The sequence below is a fragment of the Martes martes genome, assembly GCF_963455335.1.
Source record: "Martes martes genome assembly, chromosome: 8".
Classification (NCBI taxonomy): Eukaryota; Metazoa; Chordata; class Mammalia; order Carnivora; family Mustelidae; genus Martes; species Martes martes.
Window position 1 is genome coordinate 8,360,434 of NC_137895.1, and position 22,578 is coordinate 8,383,011.

A 22,578-nucleotide genomic window follows, 5' to 3' on the forward strand; every position below is an offset into this window, starting at 1 on the left:
TGTCATGGTCAAGGAGAGAATGCAGAATAGGGGGCCTAGAACCAAATCTTGGAACATTCCAATACTTAGAAGTTAGGCAGGAAAAGAACAGGAAATAAAATTTGAGGGGTAGCCAGTGTAGTAGAAGGAACACTAGTAGTGTGTAGTGCTACAGAAATCAAGAGGAGGAGGAAGAAGAGATCATCAGTGCCATGCACTACCTAGAGGTCAAGTGGTATGAAGTCAGAGAATGGGTTGCTGGTTCTGCAGCTAGAGGTTTTTTGTAATCTTGACAAGAGTTTTAAATTTTAATGCTGAAGGTGAAAATCCAACTGGAGTGAGTTGTAGAGAGAACAGAAAAGTGGAGTCATCAGCATAAAGACAGTACATGATTGCACCCATTTGAAATACAATACCTACATGTTGGAGGTACTAATAAAAGGAAATTGCTGGGTTAGGTGATAGGAGTATGGATGGGGCTTATTGGTCTTGATTTTTAATGTTTTCCTTTTTGAAAAAATACAGAGGTATTGCTTAAAAATAATTTTAATACCTAAAAACTTGTACCTGAACATTCATGGCAACATTATTTGTAACAGCCAAAAGTGGAGATAATCCAAATGTCCATCAGCAGATGCACGGACAAACAAAATGGATATATCCATGCAATGGAATACTATTCAGCCGTAAAAAGAAATGAAGTACTGACTGGTACAGGCTACAACATGAAACTTGAAAACATGCTCAGTGAAATAATCCAGTCACCAGTCACAAAAGACCATGTACTGTATGATTCCATTTATATGAAATGCCCAGTATAGGTAAATCCAAAGAGATAGTAAGTAGATTAGTGGTTGCCAGGGGCTGGAGGGAGGGAGTAATGGGGAGGGACTGCTAACGGCTGTGGGTTTTCTTTTGGGGGTGATGAAAATATTCTGGAACTAGACAACAGTGATGGTTGCACGTCACAGTGAATATACTACAAACCTCTGAACTGGACAGTTTAAAAGGGTGACATTTAGGGCACCTGGCTGGCTCAGTAGGTGAAGCATATGACTCTCCGTCTCAGGGTTGTGAGTTCGAGTTCCATGCTGCATGTAGAAATTACTTAAAAACTAAATTCTTTTTTTTTAAAGTGACTTTTATGGTGCATGAATCATATCTCAATTTTAAAAATTACAGTTTCGTATAGTGGAACCCTGAGGACTAAGGAAGTGTCCTCCATGAGCTCCGAGGTCTACAAACAAAGCCCTGAACTCACAGCAGCTATGCAGATACTCTAAATCCTGCCTTTCTCTTCCTCCAACAGAAATACTACTTATTACCTCAACTATCCATCTCTGCAGGGATTTAATGTTGACACAAAACCATAAAAAGCAAAAGTGAAAAAAAGGTGCAAACTATTAGAAATAGCTTATCTATAACTGTGAAAAGGATCCCTTTCTCTCTCATTTGTAACTAACACTTTACTAACACGGCTCAGCATGAATTTTACATCTTAGCATTTTAGCAACCTGTGAAGTTAGGAACTGCCTAAGTTGCTAAAAGGTAAAGTCTGTCATCTTCAACTTACTGCAGCAAGTTTCCCCCCAACAATCTAAGTAATCACTGGGAAAACAACTGACAATAGTTTAAAACTCGTATTTCCAAGACACCAGGTTTTTGTTGTTTTGTTTTGTTTTGAAGGCTGAACCAAATCCCCAGGGGTCTGACTTCACTTGCACTGCCTAGCTTTCTATTACATTCAAGTGCAAGACTTTCCAAAGGCAAAGCCACTGAAAGCAGTTTAAAGGACAAAAGATGCTTATAAACCAGGAAATTAGAAAAGCACAGCAAATTTAAAGATAGGCTGTAAAGGAAAAATGCTATTTCCACATCCAAAACTTTTACAGAGATATTTCCCTATACCCTGAATTTTCTCCACAGTTCAGGCACCGTAACCTGAGCTGGGGTCAGGTGGGATTAGAGCCCAAGGCTCAGGAGCACTTCTTTCCATCTCCTCTGGGCATTTTGCATAAGATCATTCTTTTCCACTGAGAACACAGTAAGATACAAACACATGATAAACGGTAGCAGGATAAATCTGAGATAGGTCAGAGGAAAATCTCTGGGGTACAGACACAGCTATTGGGTTTCTCATGGGAAGGGAAGTTCTGCAATCTTCTCTGAGTTTTGTACTTATACAACATTAGTGGAAATCAAAATTTTAAAAAATTCTGCCACAAGTCTGCCACCTCAACAAATCATTTTCTTCCCTTCTATTTTTTTTTTGGTTTTTCCCTATATATATACACATATAATCTAACATTATAGATTTTACAAGACCAGTGCTCTAACCCCTGAGCTATAGGGCCACATTATAGATTTTAAAATATTTTTCTATATTTTCCTGAACACTAAATAATCAGCATTTTCCCCAGTAACCGTGCAGTTTTTATAGTGATACAGTCTGTAACTGACTAATCTAGTCATCTGTTGATACATTTAAGCACCTAGGAGCAATATCTGCATTAAAAACAATGTTGTGAGGAACTCTCCCTTTGAAAAAAATTTTAAATGAAATTAATGAATCTTTTTGGGGGGAGAAAAAAAGATTTAAAAAAAAGATTTTAAGAAAATCTTTATTTGGGAGAGGACTTGGATTTTTTGAAAATCTGCTTTTTCTACTTTCAGGTGTCAGCTTTATAAAAAGAAATCAAAGGATGAGATTAGGTTAATAACAGATTATTGATATTAGAGTTTAATATGGTGCCATTTGTAGCAAGGTAATTAACCCAATGACCCCTACACTTAAAATTTTACAATATTATCATTATAGTACAGTGAGGAATTACTATTTTTTTTAAGATTTTATTTGTTTATTTGACAGAGACAGAGATCACAAGCAGGCAGAGAGGGAGGGGGGAAGCAGGCTTCCAGCTAAGCGGAGAGCCGGATGCGGGGCTTGATCCCAGGACCCTGAGACCATGACCTGAGCCGAAGGCAGAGGCTTAACCCACTGAGCCACCCAGGCGCCCCAAGGAATTACTATTTTAATAGTTGGCTCCAGAATGCTTCCCAGAGAGGGGGTTTATCTTTGCTTTGGAAAATATTTTGATAAGCTCCTTAAAGGCGGAAGGTAAACCTTAAAGGCATAGAAGAAAGAAGTGATCTATCAATTGCCTAGCAAAAGAAACGAATAAAAATTTGGAGGCAGGGGAGAAGAGAACTAGAAGTGGCCCAGAGCATAAAAAGGAAGGGAAGAGAAGTCCAAAACCAAGGTGAGGAGCTGCATCCTTTGGAACAACGTGACCTATGAGACATTAACATTCAATATGCCTGGGGGTGGAGGTCTGAAGGGTGAGGGGACAGAATGCCTCTCTTCAGGAAAGGACAATCCAAAACCCAACTGAAGTTGTGTTGTTGCAGGGTAAAATCCCTTTGCCATCTCCTATTTTCAGTAAAGCCTGCCCTACTAGCAAGAGCCTTGAAAGTGGCTCGGGGGAAAACCAAATAAAAGGTCTAAAAGTAGGGATAATAATTCCTACAGTACAGAGATGTTATGAGGACTAAATGAATTAAATTTGAAAAATCTGGGGGGAGGGTGCTGGAATTTTCACATAATGTGGGCTTATAAGGGCTTGCATCCGTTTTATTAAAATTTCAAGATAAGGGATTTCAGGGGCGCCTGGGTGGCTCAGTGGGTTAAAGCCTCTGCCTTCAGCTCAGGTCATGATCTCCAAGTCCTAGGATGGAGCCCCATGTCAGGCTCCCTGCTCAGCGGGGAGTCTGCTTCTCCCTCTGCCTTTCCCCCCGACTCCGCCTGTGCTCCCTCTGTCTCTCTCCCTTTCAAATGAATAAATAAAATCTTTTAAAAAATGAAAATAAGAAAATATTTTATTTTTTAAAGATTTTATTTATTCATTTGAAAGGGAGAGAACATGTAAGCAGGGGGAGAGGCAGGCGAAAGGAAGAAGCAGACTCCCCTCTGAGCTGGGAGCCCAACATGGGGCTCAATCCTCGAACCTGGAGATCATGACCTGAGCTAAAGGCAGATGCTTAACCATCTGAACCACCTAGGCACCCTGAGATTTTATTTTATTTTTTTACGATTTTATTTATTTTTGACAGAGAGAGACATAGCGAGAGAGGGAACACAAGCAGGGGGAGTGGGAGAAGAACAGGTTTCCTGCGGAGCAGGAAGCCCGATGCAGGGCTCGATCCCAGGACTGTAGGATCATGACCTGAGCCAAAGGCAGAGCATTTAACAACTGAGCCACTTAGCGACCTGAGATTTTATTTTTTTTTATTTTTTTATTTTTTAAAGATTTTATTTATTTATTTGACAGACAGATCACAAGTAGGCAGAGAGGCAGGCAGAGAGAGAAGGGAGGAAGCAGGCTCCCTGCTGAGCAGAGAGCCCGATGCGGGGCTCGATCCCAGGACGCTGGGATCATGACCTGAGCCGAAGGCAGCGGCTTTAACCCACTGAGCCACCCAGGCGCCCCCTGAGATTTTATTTTTAAGCAATCTCTATACCCAACTCGGGGCTTGTACTTACAACCCCAAGATCAAGAATTGCATGCTCTACTGACTGAGCCAGACAGGCGCCCCCTAAAAAGCTGAATTTTTAAATCTGAAGGTCTGAGTAGAATGAGACTGTTCATTTCTTACAAGTTCCCAGGTGATGTTGATGCTATGGTCCAGGGAACACACTTTGGGAAACGCTGGGGTAAACCACCCTTTGACCATTCTTTCAAATTCTAGTTCAGATGTGACCTCCTGGAACACCTTCCCTTTCCAACTTCCATGCCCCCTACCTCCCTTCTCTGATAAAACTAATCATTGTACATGCTCCTACTATTTATTTCATACTATGCTGTAATTTGCATATGTACATATCTGCCCTACATCTGGTACCTAGCCTAGAGCTTGACCCATGGCAGGTGCTGACTGTATGAGGAGGGCATACCACACTCCTGAAATCCCCATGTACAACATGCTCCTTTGTAAGTTGTTGTGCCAGGCTCCTTCTGGTTGAAAGGCCCTCTACTTTACCTGACTTCTCATTCCCCAGGTTCAGCCCAGGCATTTCCTTCTGGAGGAAGCCTTCTCTGACACACCCCCTTACCTTAGGTTTGTGTCAGGTGCCCCTCTTCCTGTCTATAACCTATCATAAAACATTAATAAACTATTTATAACACATCTATCCATAACATATTTATCTTAATAATAGCTACCATTCACTGCAGGCTTTCCAAATGTCAGGAACTCTAATAAGCAGAGTTGGATTAAAATCTTTAGAGGTCCTGGGGCACCTAGGTGGCTCAGTCATTAAGTGTCTGCCTTCAGCTCGGGTCATGATCCCAGGGTCCTGGGATCCAGCCCCACATCAGGCTCCCTGCCGTTCTCCCTATTTGTGCTTTCTCTCTCTGTCAAATAAATAAATAAAATCTTTGGGGAAAAAAATAATCTTTAGAGGTCCTTTTGTCAAGCCATTCCCACTTCTGGTAATTTATCCTACGCTTCAGCAAAATGACTCCTGTAGAAAGACACTCCCTACAGCATTGTTTGTGATGGCAAAATATTAGAAAACCTCAATATCCACTGGTAGGGAACTTATATAAGTTACACAACATCTATATAATAGAACAGTGTACAACTGTCAAAAAACAATGGGTCAGTTATTAATGTGCTGATACGGAATGATCTCCAAGATATATTGCTAAGTAAAAAAAGCAAGGAGCAAAACAGCGAGAATAGTAAACATCTGCACAAAGAGGGGAAGTTTTCACATATAATTTAGAAGGCTGCACGTGAGAATAACTGGGTGGCAAAGAGACTTTTTACCTAATACACTTCTGTACCTTTTAAATTTTGAAGTATTTGAATGCATTACCTATTCAAACAAAGTCAAGCATGAAAAAAAATTTAAAGACCTTCAGAAAGCCATATGATAATAAGACTAGGTGTTCCCCCTATTTAATCACTATAAAAATAAAAATGAGGAAGTCCAACAACATTTAGATTTTTTCCATGATGATTTTTGCCATGTTTCTATGAAATGTCTAATACCGACTTCTTTCCACTTCTTTGTATTTTTTGTCCCTGCTTTATTAGTACCCTCAAAACATGCCTGGTCTACTAAAGGCCAGTCCGTAGCAGATGTTCATTTCATCCAGCAACAACACTAGTTCTTACCATACGAGTGTGCAAGGGTCGTGACCCTTTGGTTCTCCTCCTGCCTTGCTGGCTGCTCCTCCTGAGTCTCTTTTCCCAGTTCCTCCCCTGCTGGTTCTTAAAATGCCTTAATGTTCTGTCCTGGCTCCTCCTCCAGTTCCCTGCACTCTCACTGACTCTCAAGGCTTCAATTTATATCTACAGGCAAATGATCCAATCTCTATCTCCACAACCTATTTCTCTCCAAACTTCAGGCTGACACATCCAACTGCCTCCTGGGCCGCTCCTCCATTTCCTGGAAATATCATGCTCTCAAATCAAGTCACTGTGAACCCTGCCCTCCTCCAATGGTCCCTATCTCAGGAGACTGGCATTACAACCTACCTACCACCTTCTCCAGCCAGAACTGGGCCTCATGGTTAACGGATTCTCCATCTTCCCACCTCCATCCCTCAACTCTTAGGACTTTCCGGATGTATTTTCAAACTTCCCCTTCCCTCCAACCGTTGCTATTTCCCAGTTGAGGCTGTCATCATGTGGTTTTTAACAAGTCTTTCAACTGGGATCTCTGCCTCCAGCCTTGCCCCCTGCACCCCACACCCTATCTATTCTCTATTCTGCAGCCAGAAAAATCCTTTTAAAAATGCAACTGGTAAGGGGCGCCTAGATGGCTCAGTTGGTTGAGCATCTGACTCTTGATTTCGGCTCAAGTGGAGATCTCAGGGTCCTGGGATCGACCCCAGCCTGGGGCTCCACTCTCAGCAGAATCTCAGTGGAGATTCTTTCTCCCTCTCCCTCTACCCCTCCCCCTGCTTGCATGCTCTTGTTCTCTCCCCATCTGTATAACAAATAAATCTTTATTTTTTATTTTTTTAAGATTTTATTTATTTATTTGACAGAGAGATCACAAGTAGGCAGAGAGGCAGGCAGAGAGAGGGGGGAAGCAGGCTCCCTGCTAAGCAGAGAGCCCAATGCAGGGCTCGATCCCAGGACTCTGAGATCATGACCTGAGCTGAAGGCAGAGGCTTAACCCATTGAGCCACCCAGGTGCCCCAACAAATAAATCTTTGAAGTGCAACTGGTCATTTCCTTCCTTTTAAAACCTTTTTTCTGGGGCACCTGGGTAGTACACTTGGTTAAGCAACCAACCCTTGGTTTTGGCTCAGGTCATGATCTCAGGGTCATGAGACTGAGCCATACGATGGGCTCAGTGCTCAGCACAGATTCTGCTTGAGACTCTATCTCTCCATCTCCCTCTGGTCTCCCGAAAATAAATAAATCTTTTAAAAATAAATAAACACTTTTTTCTTCCTCCTGACTTCAGGAAAAAGTCCAAGTTTGTTAATTTGGTGTACAAGACCCTCATGACCTAGTAGTCCCTGCTCACCATTCCAGCCTCATTTCTCAACACCTGCCTCTCACTAGCCCTCAGCACATGCTCTGTGCTCCAGCCAGAACATGCTTCTCTCAGACCTTGGAACCCTCCGCTTTCTCTCAAAACATGCTGCTAAATGAAACAAGTACTTGGCAATATGTAAAGAAAAGTCCTGAAACTTGGGCCTCACCAAACACCATGATAAGGCAGCTGGTGGTGCTAATCTTTTAAACTGGCTCCGCACTCCAGTCATCCAATCATTCTTGTTGAAAACATGTGTATTATTCACTTCACCCTGGGGGCACCTGGATGGCTCAGACAGTTAAGCCTCTGACGTTATTTCAGCTCAGGTCATGATCTCAAGGGTCGTGAGATCGAGTCCTGTATCAGGTTCTGTGCTTAGCAGGGAGTCTGCTTGGGATTTTCTCTCTGCCCCTCCCCCCACCTGTCGAGTGGTGCGCGTGCTCTCTCCCTCTCTCAAATAAATCTTTAAAATTCACTTCAGCCTTTATCTCCCTTAGTGCCAAAGACATCTGAAGTGAAAATCCACTATATCATCTACACTCCTCAACTGCTTTCCTCCAAACTGCCATCAGCAGATGCATGGTGACTCCAGTAATCAGTTCTCTACTCCTGGGCCCACAGGCTTACAGCTGGGACTGCTTTCCCATCCCTGAATCAATATTTTCTTTGTGACCAGAGAGAGAGGGTGCTCCTTCAGGCAACAGGTGTGACTGTGCAAGGCTGAGCACAGACTGTGCAAGCAGGACCCTCCCCCCAGAATCCAGCACAGCAGTTTCAGTTAAACGCAGCTCTCCTGTGCAGACTCATGACCATGCTCAGCCATTCTAGGTCTTTCCATGAAATAATTAATCATCTGAGGCAGTCCAGTCACTTCCCTGAGTCCCTTCCAGGAGCATACGCCTAAGACCTACAGCCCGGCAGTGCCCAGATGAGGAGAAGGAAAGCAAAGGCAAGGTACTACACAGACCTCCCGTCAGTACCACTACCAGAGGTGGTGGCAACAACCCCTTCAGGAGTAAAACAACTGATGGTTAGCAACTGCCAACTGCAGCTGGGTAGCTCTGAAAAATAGTGATGTGAGTTTGTGAGGAAATAAAGCTCCTCGAGGGCTGTCAAAAAGGTCCCTGAGAAATTTGTATTTAAAGTGTTATACTGGGGCACTTGGGTGGCTCAGTGAGTTAAGCCTCTGCCTTTGGCTCAGGTCGTCATCTCAGGGTCCTGGGATTGAGCCCCACATTGGGCTCCCTGCTCGCAGGGAGCCTGCTTCCTCCTCTCTCTCTCTCTGCTTGCCCCTCTGCCTACTTGTGATCTCTGTCAAATAAATAAAATCTTTAAAAAAAATAAAGTGTTATACTAACTTAGGAGCTTATGGCACTTTAAAAGGAACAAGACAGAGTTAACAAAGTCCTTATTCCTCATATAGTTAAACCACAGAGGTCAACAAACTGCTTTATCTTTAAGTCATTTATTTGGCCAGACCATTTAAATAATTACTGGGAATTTCTCATCTGCAGATACAAAAATACCTACATAATAACTCTGAAGGATGGTAATCCACTCCTCCTTACTCTGTGGCAGTGAGCGGACGGAGGTATTAGAAGGGAGGTGCTGACTGAAGAAGGAATAATGCATTCATTGACTGTTTACCATATGCTAGAAAACCAGGGCTCAGGGTTAAGCATCTCACCCATGTCACACACCAAGTCAGGACCGAGTGCTAAGCGGACCCTCTGTCCCACACTGACCAGCACAGCTGTCACTGACAATTGTGCAGCACAATCTCCAGGGAAGCCCATGAGGCTTGTGGGTGTGTGAGAACAAAACACCTTGGCTTGGGGTATGAAGCCCAGTGGAGACCAAGTTAAAACATAACACAAGCAGCTGGATTAAGAAACACAATTTTTGCAGACCAATTAAGCAGATAACTCAGGAGAAAATTCCCATATTACAGGAGCAAAGGAATTTCTCTAACAGACCTGCACCTATAGAGATCATTAGCTTCTTTGATACCAGCTATAGTGCAAAGGCATTTAGCACAGCCATGAATGACAGAGTCATGAATGACACAGAAGGATCTTTTGAGTACGTCCCTCTCATTTTTTCTTTTTTCCCCCCAAAAAGAAACTGAAGCCAAAGAAGTAAAAAGGCTTATTTAAAGCTAAACGGTGAGCAGGGGACACAGCCAGACCAGAAGCTAAATCTCCTATTTCCACTATTCCAACCTAAAATTGAATCAAAAACTTGGGGAAAACATGAGAACAGGCAAACTAGATCACACTCAGACCAACGTCATTACCAACAGAAATCCCAGGGGAGATGTTACGAGAAGTTGTCCTCCTGCTGTTGTAACCTTGGGGTTAGGCAGACCATACTTTTTTTTTGGGGGGGGGACCTACCTTCCATTAGATAATCTACTGTTTTGGATTAGCTCTGTGTATTTCACTGCTGATTTAAACAATCAGGCCCACACAGTTAAAACCTCCACACTGTAGGAATCACACTATGATTCTGAACTAACCACTGAAGCTCTTGCCTCATCCAGCCTCAGGTGAGTTCTCACTGCTCACTGCGCTCTTAGCCCACGTGACTCCAGTACAAAGTCTCAGGAAACAAGCTCCAAGCGATTTACCTTCACTGTTGCTCAGCTGGACTTTCGTTCTTCTCTAAATGACTTTCTACCATGTTTCCTTTAGTGCAACATTCAAACTTTTCCCCTGTTTCTTCAGACCCCCAACTGTCCTCTGCTGCCACTTACTCCCTCCCAGCTGATGACTTGGTTTGTACCTTAATGAAGCTAAAGTCATTTGGCTTAGGCTTCCTCAACTTCCACCTCCTCCTGTCAAAACTGCCCCAACTTTTCACAGTTTTTCTTTCCAACCTCCTCTCAGAGGAAGAAGTAGCCTTCCTTCCTTCCCAGGCTAAGTCCTCCACTCATAACCTTCCACCATTTCCCTCACTGCATCTCCAGCTTCTTCTCCGCTGGCTTCAAGCGCAGTGCCCATGCTCCGACCCCCCCCCCCATCCTTAATTATAGCACACCCAAACGAAGCCTCTTGAACCCACTCAAACCTCCTATCTCTCCAGCTCTTCTTCCTCTGCTCAGCACGTTTTCAAAGGCAGAGTCGAATCCTGCAACCACACCTCCTCAGTCAACTCGCTCCTTAGGCTTTTTCCACCTAGCTTCGTCCCTTTGCACAAAGACTTTCTGAAGTCTCCAGTGGCTTCCTGGTCACCATATGGAATCCTCTTCCTTTGGCTTCATTTCCTTAAACTCCTCACAGCATCTGACTGCTGACTTACCTGGGTTTCTCGAAACTGTTCCACGACCCTGAGAGCACGGAACCCACTGGTTTTCCTTCTTTACTTAACTGCTTCTTTGCTGACTCCTCTTCTTCCCCCGTGACTCCCAAAAAAGACATTCCCCAAATCAGGCTTCTCTTTTTCAGTCCACTCCTAATGGATTCCTACTTGGGAATCTGTTCCTGTTCTTACTGCTCTACAGATACGCCACAATCTCCGCCTCTAGCCATGGAAACACTCCTGAGATTCCCAACTTCCTGCTGGATGGCTCCAACTGACTTAATCCATTACACATCGAAATTTATTTTTCCTCAAATGAATCTATTTTTATTCTATCCCAGATGATTTTCTTGATTTTCCTATTTCTTTTTCTTTTTTTTTTAAGATTTTTATTTATTTATTTGACAGACAGAGATCACAAGTAGGCAGAGAGGCAGGCAGAGAGAGAGGAGGAAGCAGGCTCCCCGCTGAGCAGAGGGCCTGACTCGGGGCTCGATCCCAGGACCCTGGGATCATGACCTGAGCCGAAGGCAGAGGCTTTAACCCACTGAGTCACCCAGGCGCCCCCCTATTTCTTTTTCTAAGACTCTCAGATTCTAAGCTTTTAGCGTAATTTCTATCTTACTTTTGTCTTATTTTCATACTAAATCAGTTGCAAAGTCTATTGATTTTATGTTTAAAAGTATCTCTAACCATCTCTGTCTCCACTGCCTTAATTCAGATCCTCACTGACACCTTTCTGGGCTACGGTGAATCTCCTGACAGGTTTCTGTTTCTCCAGACTCTTTCCATTCACGTTAAACAAAGTCTGGATGAATCTCTGCTGAGGCACAGCTCTGATTACAGGGTTCCTCCATCTTCCTCAGCGGCCCCCATCTACATTCCGAGTCAGCTCCTATTTCCTCTGCACGTGCCCTATGCTTCAGCCACCGGACCACTCACTGCCATCTCAACATGTCTCCAGATCTTTATTCAGATTATTTCCTGCTTCAAAGGCCGCCTCCCATTTCTGAATGTCCTGATTCTTTCTCAGTGCTCGGCTCAGATGCCACTTCTGTGAAGTTTTCTGGAGCCCTCTCAACATTTACTTGTCCCCATCTAATGCCACGTAGTTACATCTCTCTCATTTTTAACTAGGTGTGTCTACCTTAACTCTAATAACTTGGAAGCTCCTTCAAGCCTGAATCCTCTTTAGCATTTAGTACTTAATAGGGATTCAATACATGGTTGCCACGTGACATGAATATACCTTCCTTAGAATTTTTGGATTTGGTGAAGAAATCTATGTTCATCTTATTTATACATGGTACCATGGGAGCAAGAAGTCCTAATTTTGACAACTTGTTCTGCTGTGTGACCTTTGGGTAAAATATTTAATCTCTCATAGCCTCACCTTCCCTATCAAGTAAATTACAGTATATAGTGCCTACCGATTGAAGTACAGAGAAAGTACTTAGAACCTCACCAGTTATACATACTTAGCGTAGAGAAAATATTTTCCAAAGACGGGCCACAACAGTATAACCTATCCCATATGCTCTTTTTTTTTTTTTAAGTAGGCTCTATGCCCAATGTGGGGCTAGAACTCTTGGCCCTGAGATCAAGAGTAGCATGCTCTATCAACTGAGCCAGTTTCAAGATCACTTAAAAATAAAATCTTAAAAAAAAAAAAAGATCAACGTGCTTGGGTGGCTCTGTCCATTAAGCATCTGCCTTTGTCTTAGGTCATGATCCCACAGTCCTGGGACTGAGTCCCTCGACAGGCTCCATGGTCAGTGGGGAGTCTGCTTGTCCCTTTCCCTCTGCCTCTTCCCTCCCCTCTCACATCCCCTCCCTGGATTGTGCTGTCTCTCTTTTAAATAAATAAATAATTTTTTTAAGGATTTTTTTTTTTTTGAGAGAGAGATAATGAGAGAGGGAACACAAGCCTGGGGGCTGAAGAGGAGAAGCCAATGTGCGGCTATCCCAGGACGCTGGGATCATGACCTGAGCTGAAAGCAGATGCTTAACGACTGAGCTACCCAGGTGCCCCTAAATAAATAAAATCTTTAAAAAAAAATTGTTGTTTTGAGCCACTAAGTTCTGGGGTGACTGTTACACAGCAACAGATAAACTAAAGAACTGGTAATACATCCAGCTATTATTAATATAATGTCACTGTAAATTCCAGTCAGTTTCCTCCCACCCTTCACTTTTCAAACTGACAAGACCTCATCTTTTTACTGTAATCTCACATGGCAAGCATCATTCTTTCATTTAACATAATGAGTGCATACTCTGGGTCAGATCCCATTTTAGACTCTGGAAAAGAAGAGAACAAAACAAAATCCCTGCCTTGTAAAATTTTTAGCCTAGTCGGGTAGAGAGACAGCCAAATGAATCCATAATGTCAAATAACAATTAATGTAATTTAGTAAATTACACAGTAATTTATATATAATGCTAGGTAGTGATAAGGGTTCTCATGCTTATTACTTGTCCTTATAGAAGCTAAACGTATCTATATTCTATCAGAAAAGCACAAAGTACTCAGAGCGATCTCAGTTTAAAATAAAGGATGGAATAATATTTTCTGTTTTGTTTCCAAAACATTTCTGAACAATGCCCCATGCATTTGTTGGTCTTTCTGGCCACAGTGGCCAAGCAAATCTATAAACTCCAGGTCCCTCCGTTAGATCTTAATTGTTCATGTTCGCAAATAATTTGGGGCACCTGGGTGGCTCAGTTGTTAAGTATCTGCCTTCAGCTCAGGTCATAATCTCAGAGTCCTGGGATTGAGCCCCACATCTGGCTCCCTGGTCAGCGGGAAGCCTGCTTCTCCCTCTCTCACTCCCCCTGCTTGTGTCCCCTCTCTCACTGTGTCTCTCTCTGTCAAATAAATAAATAAAATCTTTAAAAAACAACAACAAAGTAATTTGGAATTTTTTTGTTGTATCAGTAAGCTTCTAGATTCACCTCTTAAATGTTGTATAGTTAATATATTTTAGTTTACACTTTCCAGTTCCTAAATGCAGTTATCTTGTGTTGTTGAAATACTTGTGCTTTTCCTAATGGTTTATATAGATTAGTAAAATTTTCCTGTAACTTTTCCCCAAGCACTTGGTTCTTCTCCATATGGATGAATATAATGTGCTTGTATTATTTACATCAATGTGAAAAGAAAATATAATTTACAAAAATAAAAGTTGTAGCAACTCTTAAAGAACAGACATACCTCATAAAATTAAATACATTTCCATTCTGTGATTTACATTTATTTAAAAAATGAACTTTAACTCACTTCCAAAGTTTACTATTCTGTTTATTTGCCTATAGCATTTTCTACCTATACTTGAATCTCAAAATAAAAATAAACCAAACACACCAAAAAAAACACCACTCATACAAATCCACTAATATATTTTCTGGTTATAAAAGTCATAGATACTCATTGTGGAAAAGCTGGACAATTCACAATTAACAAGTGAATAAAGAAATGAATGCCCAGGGGCACCTGGCTGGCCCAGTCGGAGGAGCATGCGACACCTGATCTTGGGGCCATGAGTTCGAGCCCCAAGCTGGGTGCAGAGATTATAAAAAATAAATAGGGGTGCCTAGGTGGTGCAGTTGGTTGAGTGTCTGACTCTTGGTTTCAGCTCAGGTCATGATTTTGGGGTCACGAGATTGAGCCCCACTGTGGGCTCTACACCGAGCATGAAGTCGGCCTGAGATTCTTTCTTCCTCTCTCTCCGTCCCTCCCACTCGTGTGATTACTTAATCTCTCTCTCTCTCTCTCTCACTCACACACATACCGCATAAAGAAAATGTTAACAATCACACAAAAACATTTCCATCATCACAGAAAATTCTACTACATTGTGTTTCACTATTACACTGCCTCCCAGGACTAGGTTTTATAGTGGATACATCTGGTCTCTGTCCACGAGATTACAATTCCATTGACCAGGCAAATATACACACATGAAATGACAAACACAAGGCCAGTTAAAAATAAGAGAATAAACCACAAATATTAATCAAGTTTCAAAGAAACAAAGAGATAACTATAGGTTGATATGGAAAAGCCTTCATAAAGGAGACAGATATTTATTTATTGGCTGAATAATTCATTAAGGGATATGTATACACTGCACTAGGCACTATAAGGAACTGACCTAAGCAAGATTCAGAGACACTACAGTTTGACAAGGAGATTAACTGTCAATCACCACCCTCTCCCCATTTCTGTCACTACTAAGCTGTATGATATTGGGATCTCTAGTCCTTATGAGGGGACGATCTCAGACTTCTAGTCCTAAAGTGCTATCATCCAAAGAGAAGAAAAGAAAAAGACACCAGAGAGTAAGGAAAGCAACTGAAAAAGATCCAAAGTTGAGAGAATGAGGTGTGCTCCCAGAACACAAAGCACACACAATGGTGATTTTGTGTTGAGGAAACAGTCACTCATTCAACATACATTTACTGAGTAACTATTATGTGCCAGCTACCTGTTCTAAAGTGATAAGGATACAACAGTGCTCAAAACAGATTTTAAAGTTGTTTTTTTTTTTTTTTCTTAAATTTATTTATTTGTTAGAGAGAGAGAGCGAGCGAGCACAGGCAGACAGAGTGGCAGGCAGAGGCAGAGGGAGAAGCAGGCTCCCCGCCGAGCAAGGAGCCCGATGCGGGACTCGATCCCAGGACGCTGGGATCACGACCTGAGCCGAAGGCAGCCGCCCAACCAACTGAGCCACCCAGGCGTCCCTCAAAACAGATTTTAAAAATCCTCTTTTTTTTCTAGAATCTGGCATTCTAGAGGGGAAACAAGTAATTAAAAAAATAAATAAGATGCTATATTATATGCCAGGTGATTAGTGCTACAGAGTAAAATGAAACAGGGAAAGGGATAGGCAGTTTCAGAAAGTGGCTATTTTAAATGAGGGGTTCAGGAGCACCTGGGTGGCTCAGTCAATTAAATGTCTGCCTTCAGCTCAGTTCATGATCCCAGAGTCCTGGGATCGAGGCCCCATGTTGGGCTCCCTGCTTGGCAGAAGCCTTTCCCTCTGCCCCTCCCCCTGCTTCTTCTCCCTCTGTGTGTGTGTGCATGTGTTTGTGTGTGGGTCTCTCTCTCAAATAAATAAAATCTTTATAAAAAAATAATAAATGAGGGGTTCAGGGAAGACTCAATGAGAAGATGAAATCTGAGCCAAGACCTGAAGAAAGTGAGGGGCTGAGTGAAGCAGAGGTCTGGGACGGAGCTAAGAGCAGCAGAGAGCTGTAGTGAGGCAGGAACACAGGAGACCAAGGTGGGAGAGTAGGGAAAAGCAAGAATGGTTTGTTCTAGACTGATCTCTAGGTCTCAGAGTCCGGAAACACAGATTTCAGAATTGAAGGGAACTTCATAGGTCATTTAATACAACTACCCATTAGATTATTAAACCCATACTACTCTTCCCAAGTGACCATCTTGTCTTGGCTTGAACTATTTTATTTTTTTATATTTATTTATTTTTAAAGATTTTATTTATTTACTTAACAGAGAGAGAACACAAGTAGGCAGAGTGGCAGATGGAGGGAGAGGGAGAAGCAGGCTCTCAACTGAGCAGGGAGCCCCACGCGGGGCTTGATCTCAGGACTCTGGGATCACAACCCAAGTAGAAGGCAGCCACTTAACCAACTGAGCCACCCAGGTGCCCCAAAGTTTACAAAGTTTAAAGTGGTAGAGCAGAATCTGAACTTTGTTGTAGGTACTCCTAATTACTGTACACAACAGACTTTGAAAGTGGAAAAAAAAAAAAGTGGTATTTGGACTTTAACCCTAAACTCAAGTCACACAAATTAAGGGTATTTACAAATGAAACTCGAAACTCAAATACAAGAAGAGGGAAATGAACTGCTGATACATATCTTTAGAATATTAGTTAGAAGCCTAACCAGATATCGAGAGATAACCAGGAATACGCCTATCGTTTTGTTAAGAAAAAGTCTTCTCTTAGCCCTACTGGAAATCAAGCCCTTCCCAAGTGTAAGCCTTCTGATTAGAGCTTTCAATCCCTCTCTTTTTTTTTTTTTTTAAGATTTTATTTATTTATTTGACAGACAGAGATCACAAGTAGGCAGAGAGACAGGCAGAGAGAGAGAAGAAGGGAAGCAGTCTCCCCGCTGAGCAGAAAGCCCAATGCGGGGCTCGATCCCAGGACCCTGGGTTTGTGACTGGAGCCGAAGGCAGAGGCTTAACCCACTGAGCCACCCAGGGGCCCCTCAATCTCTCTTTTTAAAAAAAGATTTTATTTTTAAGTAATCTCTATACCCAACATGGGGCCTGAATTTATAATCCCAAAATCAAGCGTTGCATGCTCCAACTGAGCCAGCCAGGCATCCCTTAATCTCATTTCTCATGTTACTCTTACTGACAAAGTTATTTAATGATTCCAAAGAAGTTAACTTCCCAAAACAATTCACATTAGCGGAGGAAAAGAAACACCCACAGAACACCTGCATCACACTGAGAAGTAGGAGAAATATGTTTATAACTGTGAGAGGCATAATGTTAGAAGACCCAGTTAACTGTGCCTACCAAAAAAAGGTAAATGTCGCTCCTCATTTATGAATACGACCGTCAAGGAACCTAATGTTCAAAAAAAGAAGGAGAGGTGATTATATGTATACTGTTCAAGCAATGGTGTCTTCAAAATCAGTTCATAAGCCACACTAACAGTAAGCTTCATTCAGTCATGGGGTGCTGAGAGTACTATCCATGCTCTGAATACAATATCCTAAGAGGTCTTCATCCATCAAATATTTATTGATCACCTACCACTGTTCCAGGAGACAGAGGTGAGGTGGTAAATAAGATAAAGGCCCTACTCTCATAGAGCTTACACTGTAAGCAGGTATTATAAAAAAGAAATTGAGGCTCAGTTCCCAGGTCTGTTAGACTCTAAAACCTACACTGTATATTTTGATGGTATCAACTCCCACAGGCAAGATACTGCTTCTCCTAAAAGTCCACATCTAACCATGCAGTCCCGACAGCCCTGTAACAATTTAGGGTTCATCTCTGTTGGCAGTCCAGTGTCACTTTCTCAGTGAAGTGTTCTTCCAAGTCCCAAGAGCAAAGATTGCTTGGTCAGCAGTTTAACACATCATACTGACGTGAGTGAAATTTTTTTTTTTTTTTTAAGATTTTATTTATTTATTTGACAGACAGCGATCATGAGTAGGCAGAGAGGCAGGCGGGGGGTGGGGGTAAAGCAGGCTCCCTGCTGAGCAGAGAGCCCGATCCGGGGCTCGATCCCAGGACCCTGAGATCACGACCTGAGCCGAAGGCAGAGGCTTTAACCCACTGAGTCACTCAGGTACCCCATTCTTTTTCTCCTTCATTAGTCCCTAAACTCCCTCAGGGCCAGGACCATGTCTTAGCCTCTTTATATGTCTAGAAGATGGTACAGCAAACATTCAATAAATAGTTGAGTAGAGCTCATGAGAACATTTCCACAGAGTAGAGGGTGGAAGCTAGATTGGAATGAATGAAGGAGTCAAAGAAAGAGAGGGGAATAGTGTTTGCTCTTCAAGAACAAGTCAAGAAAGGAAAAGGAGGGAAATGGAAGTAGTCTGAAGGAGATATGTGATCACAGGAAAGTTTTATATTTTTTTAAGAATTAGAAAGATTTGAGCATATCTGTTGGTAAGGTGGTACAGCACAGTAGAAAGAGTGGGGATGACAGAGTCAGATAGGCATGAATTTGAATCTGGCCCTGTCACTTACTACATCTGTGGACAAATTACTTAACTTCTGTACTTCAACTTAAACATAAAAAGAGAATGATATACCTACACCTCACTGCGACAATGACAGCCTGTGGCAAACAGAAGAAATCCAATCAATGCTATTAATGACTATTACTGGATGCAGAAGCCTGGACTCTGGTTTTCTAAGCCCTCCCACACAGCTCGTGCTTCAGTGTGGATTTCCTATCCCCGTCTATGTGTAATATGTGATGGCAAAGAAACAGGATCCTTATTTCTTCTGTGTGTACCACCCTCTGTGCTATTTCATTTCTTCATGACAGTCTGCATGAGCTCATGAATGGCCACTATGGAAAATTACTAATGTCATCAGCTGAGGAAAAAGAGACAATCTGGAAAAGAAGCAGATAAAACTGATGTTAAATCATCAAATGTACAAGATTCTGGGCTCCTGCCAAAACTCATTGAGAGCTAGGAAGAGAGAAACCGAAAACACAAACACACAGAACATTGTTTAACTTCCTAAGCCAACAAGGTGTTCCCAGCATCCACCCCAGGCCCAGAAAGATGGCTGTACGATAAAAGGAATGGTTCTCGGGATGCCTGAGTGGATCAGTCAGCCGAGCCGTCCAGCTCTTCGTTTCAGCTCAGGTTCTGATGTCCCAATCACAGGATCAAGCCCCATGTGGGGCTCTGCACTTAGTGCAGAGTCTGCCTCACATTCTCTCTCTCTCAAATAATATCTTTTAAAAAAAGAGAGAGACAGGGGGTCCTCTCCTGAGTTCCTTTCTCAATATTTCACCCTCATGTCAGAGTCATTCCTATAAGTTGCTACTCCCGTTCACCAACTTTTCTGTCATCTGACAAGTTTCCAAATTCACAAGATTAGCACGCTTTTTAAAAAAAAATATTTAAGTAATTTTTATTCACAGCCTTTTAAAGTTAGTGCTCTCATGCTCACTTCAGCAGCACATATACTAAAGTTAATGGTCTGGCCATGGGTCATGTTCACCTGTTACCCATATCTGATGAACAGAAATACCTCACGCCCTTCCTCCTAACCATATCACACATCTCCATGCTTAAAAAGGGACGCAGGGAAGAGGATTAAAGCCCAGGCTACTGGGACAATTAGTGATGAAAAGCCTACATATAGCTAGGATTATGGGAAGACAGGAAAGATACTGACTTCCATTTAGAATTGGATTACAAATTAATCATGGAGAACAGAAATTAACATGTAGAACAAAGATGATATAATTACTGATTAGAGTTCAGAGAAAACTAGAAGATAAGGAAAAGAAGATGAGGAAGAAAAGAAGCAGGAAATATACGTGTTATCTACAAACTTAATCACAAACATAATCACTAAAAGCTACTAGTAGGGGCACCTGGGTGGCTCAGTCGGTTAATCGTGTGATCCCGTTCGTCTCAGGTGGTGGTCTTGGGGAGGGGGTAATCAAGCCCCAAATAGGGCTCTATGCTGAGGACGGAGTCGCCTTCGGGTTCTCTCCCTCTCTCTTCATCCCTGCCTCATCTCACTCTCTCTCTCTAAATAAAATCTTCCTTAAAAAAAATAATAAAAGCTACAAGTAAACAAGTCAAGGTTGGAAATTCAGTTTTCGTGAATCAGAGTCTTACTAGGAACTTGAATTTACCAAGGAAAAGTAAGAAAGAGGGGCAAAGAATAGTTCAGGACACCTCTGACAACCCACCAAAACCCAAAGAGCCAGCAACCCACCACAAATTTCACGTGCAGCACGAGACTGGAACCTACGACAGTCACCCGTCACAGAAAAGAAACTTTAAAACGTCTTTTCATCCTCCATAGAAAAAGCATCCTGGATCACTAAACTAAGTAAAATTTTCGGAATTCCAATCCTAACCACGCTGAGTGATCTCGGCTAATACACGCCTCAGTTTCCCCAAAGTTAAAACACACGCATTACAGCGAGTCTCCGCCTGAATCTGAGCCTGTGTTCTGACCCCGGACCTGACTCTTCAACGTCAAGTCACAGATTACACCTGAGGAAGCCAACAGCTTAAATGTGCTCGAGGAAAAAAAAAAAGAAAAAGAAAACGTGCCCCCCCACCCCCGGCCTGAGGTGCGGTTTCTGTAAACCCGCTCGCAGCTGCTCAGGGGGAGGTATTATTCGGACTCGGAGGCTCCGGCGCCGGTGGCCCCCGCTCCCGCGGCCCGCGCTGGGAGGCCGCCCCCGCCCCGCGCAGGGATGCGGGGGCGCAGCGACACGCTGGTCCGAGCCCCGCCGCCGCCCCGCAGGCCCCGCACCCGCTCCCCAGAGCCCGCGCCCGGCGCCCCCGGCCGGCGCCCCCACCCACGCGGGCACCTGCGAGGTCCGGCCCCGCCGCTCCCCCGGCCGCGGGCGGTGCTTCTCCCCCTCGTCTGCCCCGTCTGCCCCTCAGTCTTTCAGTCGGTCGCTCCACAGCCGCCCCCGCGACCCCACCTGAGGGGCAGGTGTGGGCGCCGGGCTTCGCAGACCCAGCGAGGCACCGCCGACCTCTCCCTCCGCACTCACCTGCCCGGCGCGGGATGTCCAGCTGCCCCGCCGCCCCAAACCCCCGCCACCTCAGTGCCAACCCAGGTCCGGCTCGCCGCTCCACCGCTCGGACCCAGTCAGCGCTCGGTGGCGCCACTGCGCACGCGCGCCGGGCCGAGCGGGGGGAAGGGGGGGGTGCCGTTGAGCATGCTGGGGACTGTAGTCCTCTGGGGACAGTGGACTGCAGCGGCACTGGGGTCTGCGCGCTCCCGGACCCCACACACGAGCCTCCTTTCCGAGCTGAGACCCGGTCCCCCGGCGAACGGCGAAGGGGGCAGGCGGCGCACAGAAGTCCTTCAAAGCCCATTTTTTTTTTTTTTAGCTCAGCGATACCCACTGGCCTTCGTCTGTCTTCACTGCAGCCCGAGGAGCTCAGGGCAATATGGGGTAGACCAGCAGTTGAGATGCGGAATAGACGAGGCAGGACTCCGGAAAAGAGCGGCGCTTACTTGGTGTTCATTTTCTAAATATTTACGTGCCTTCTTCACAGGTGTACAGAACCAGCCCTAAAGCAGCCTGAACCACTCTTACACAATTCACAAGCCCTGCAAGGAGCCACAAATTGGAAAATTTGGTTGAGGGCATGCCAGAAAAATTCACTCTCTGGGCATGTATATATAATGCGGTGGGCATAGTCAGAAAGCTGTGTTTGGGTCACTCAACCACGCTAACACTTAGCTCATCCATGAAATGAGAATGTGAACCTATGGCTGTGAGAACTAGAGGTTGTTTCAAAAAAATGTCAAGGCACAGTACGAATGAACAGTCCAGGAAGGTAGCGGGCCCATCTCCATTTGATATCCAGGTCTTAGTAGACGGTAGATTCTATCCTGAAGAGAATGTGTTGGGCTGCCTGGCTGGGTCAGTCCGTGTAGCATGCCACTCCATCTTGGGGTTGACGTTTGAACCCCATGGCGGGTGTAGAAATTACTTAAAAAGAATAAAATCGGGGCGCCTGGGTGGCTCAGTGGGTTAGGCCTCTGCTTTCCACTCAGGTCATGATCTCAGGGTCCTGGGATGGAGCCCCACATCGGGATCTCTGCTTGGTGGGGAGCCTGCTTACCCCTCTCTCTCTCTGCCTGCCTCTCTGCCTACTTGTGATCTCTCTGTCAAATAAATAAATAAAATCTTTTTAACATTTAAAAAAAAAAAAGAAAAGAAAAAGACAGTCATCAAAAGCTACAATAGTATTTCAGGAGTGTTCTCCTAGAATTTTCTCCCTACCCAGAAGAGATTATTTAGTTTTAGAGCTTCTTATTAACCTAAGCATGGGTTCCCAATGGTGTTCCAAGGGGGTGATGCCTGGGTGAAGGGATGGACCATCGGCAAAGTCTACACAGATAGCAAGGCAATCTCAGTTGCGACCTCACTGTATTGTGCTCACTTTGCAAAGCAATTTCATGTTATTTACATCCCTACGAAAGCTTGGTGAATTTTATCATTTGAATTTTACAG

At 43.7% G+C, this 22,578-nt stretch overlaps 1 protein-coding gene across 2 annotated transcripts in view; it reads right to left on the reverse strand.

Moving 5' to 3' along the window:
- SGSM3 (small G protein signaling modulator 3) overlaps positions 1-21,225 on the reverse strand; it is a 44,077-nt gene extending 22,852 nt beyond the window's left edge. The window contains exon 1 of one of the 2 annotated variants that reach the window (XM_080810319.1): positions 21,103-21,225. The gene's annotated coding sequence lies outside the window, so the exon portion shown is untranslated. The remainder of the gene's footprint in view (positions 1-21,102) is intronic. The other variant, XM_080810320.1, reaches the window with a different exon arrangement.
- Between the last annotated feature and the right edge of the window lie 1,353 nt (positions 21,226-22,578).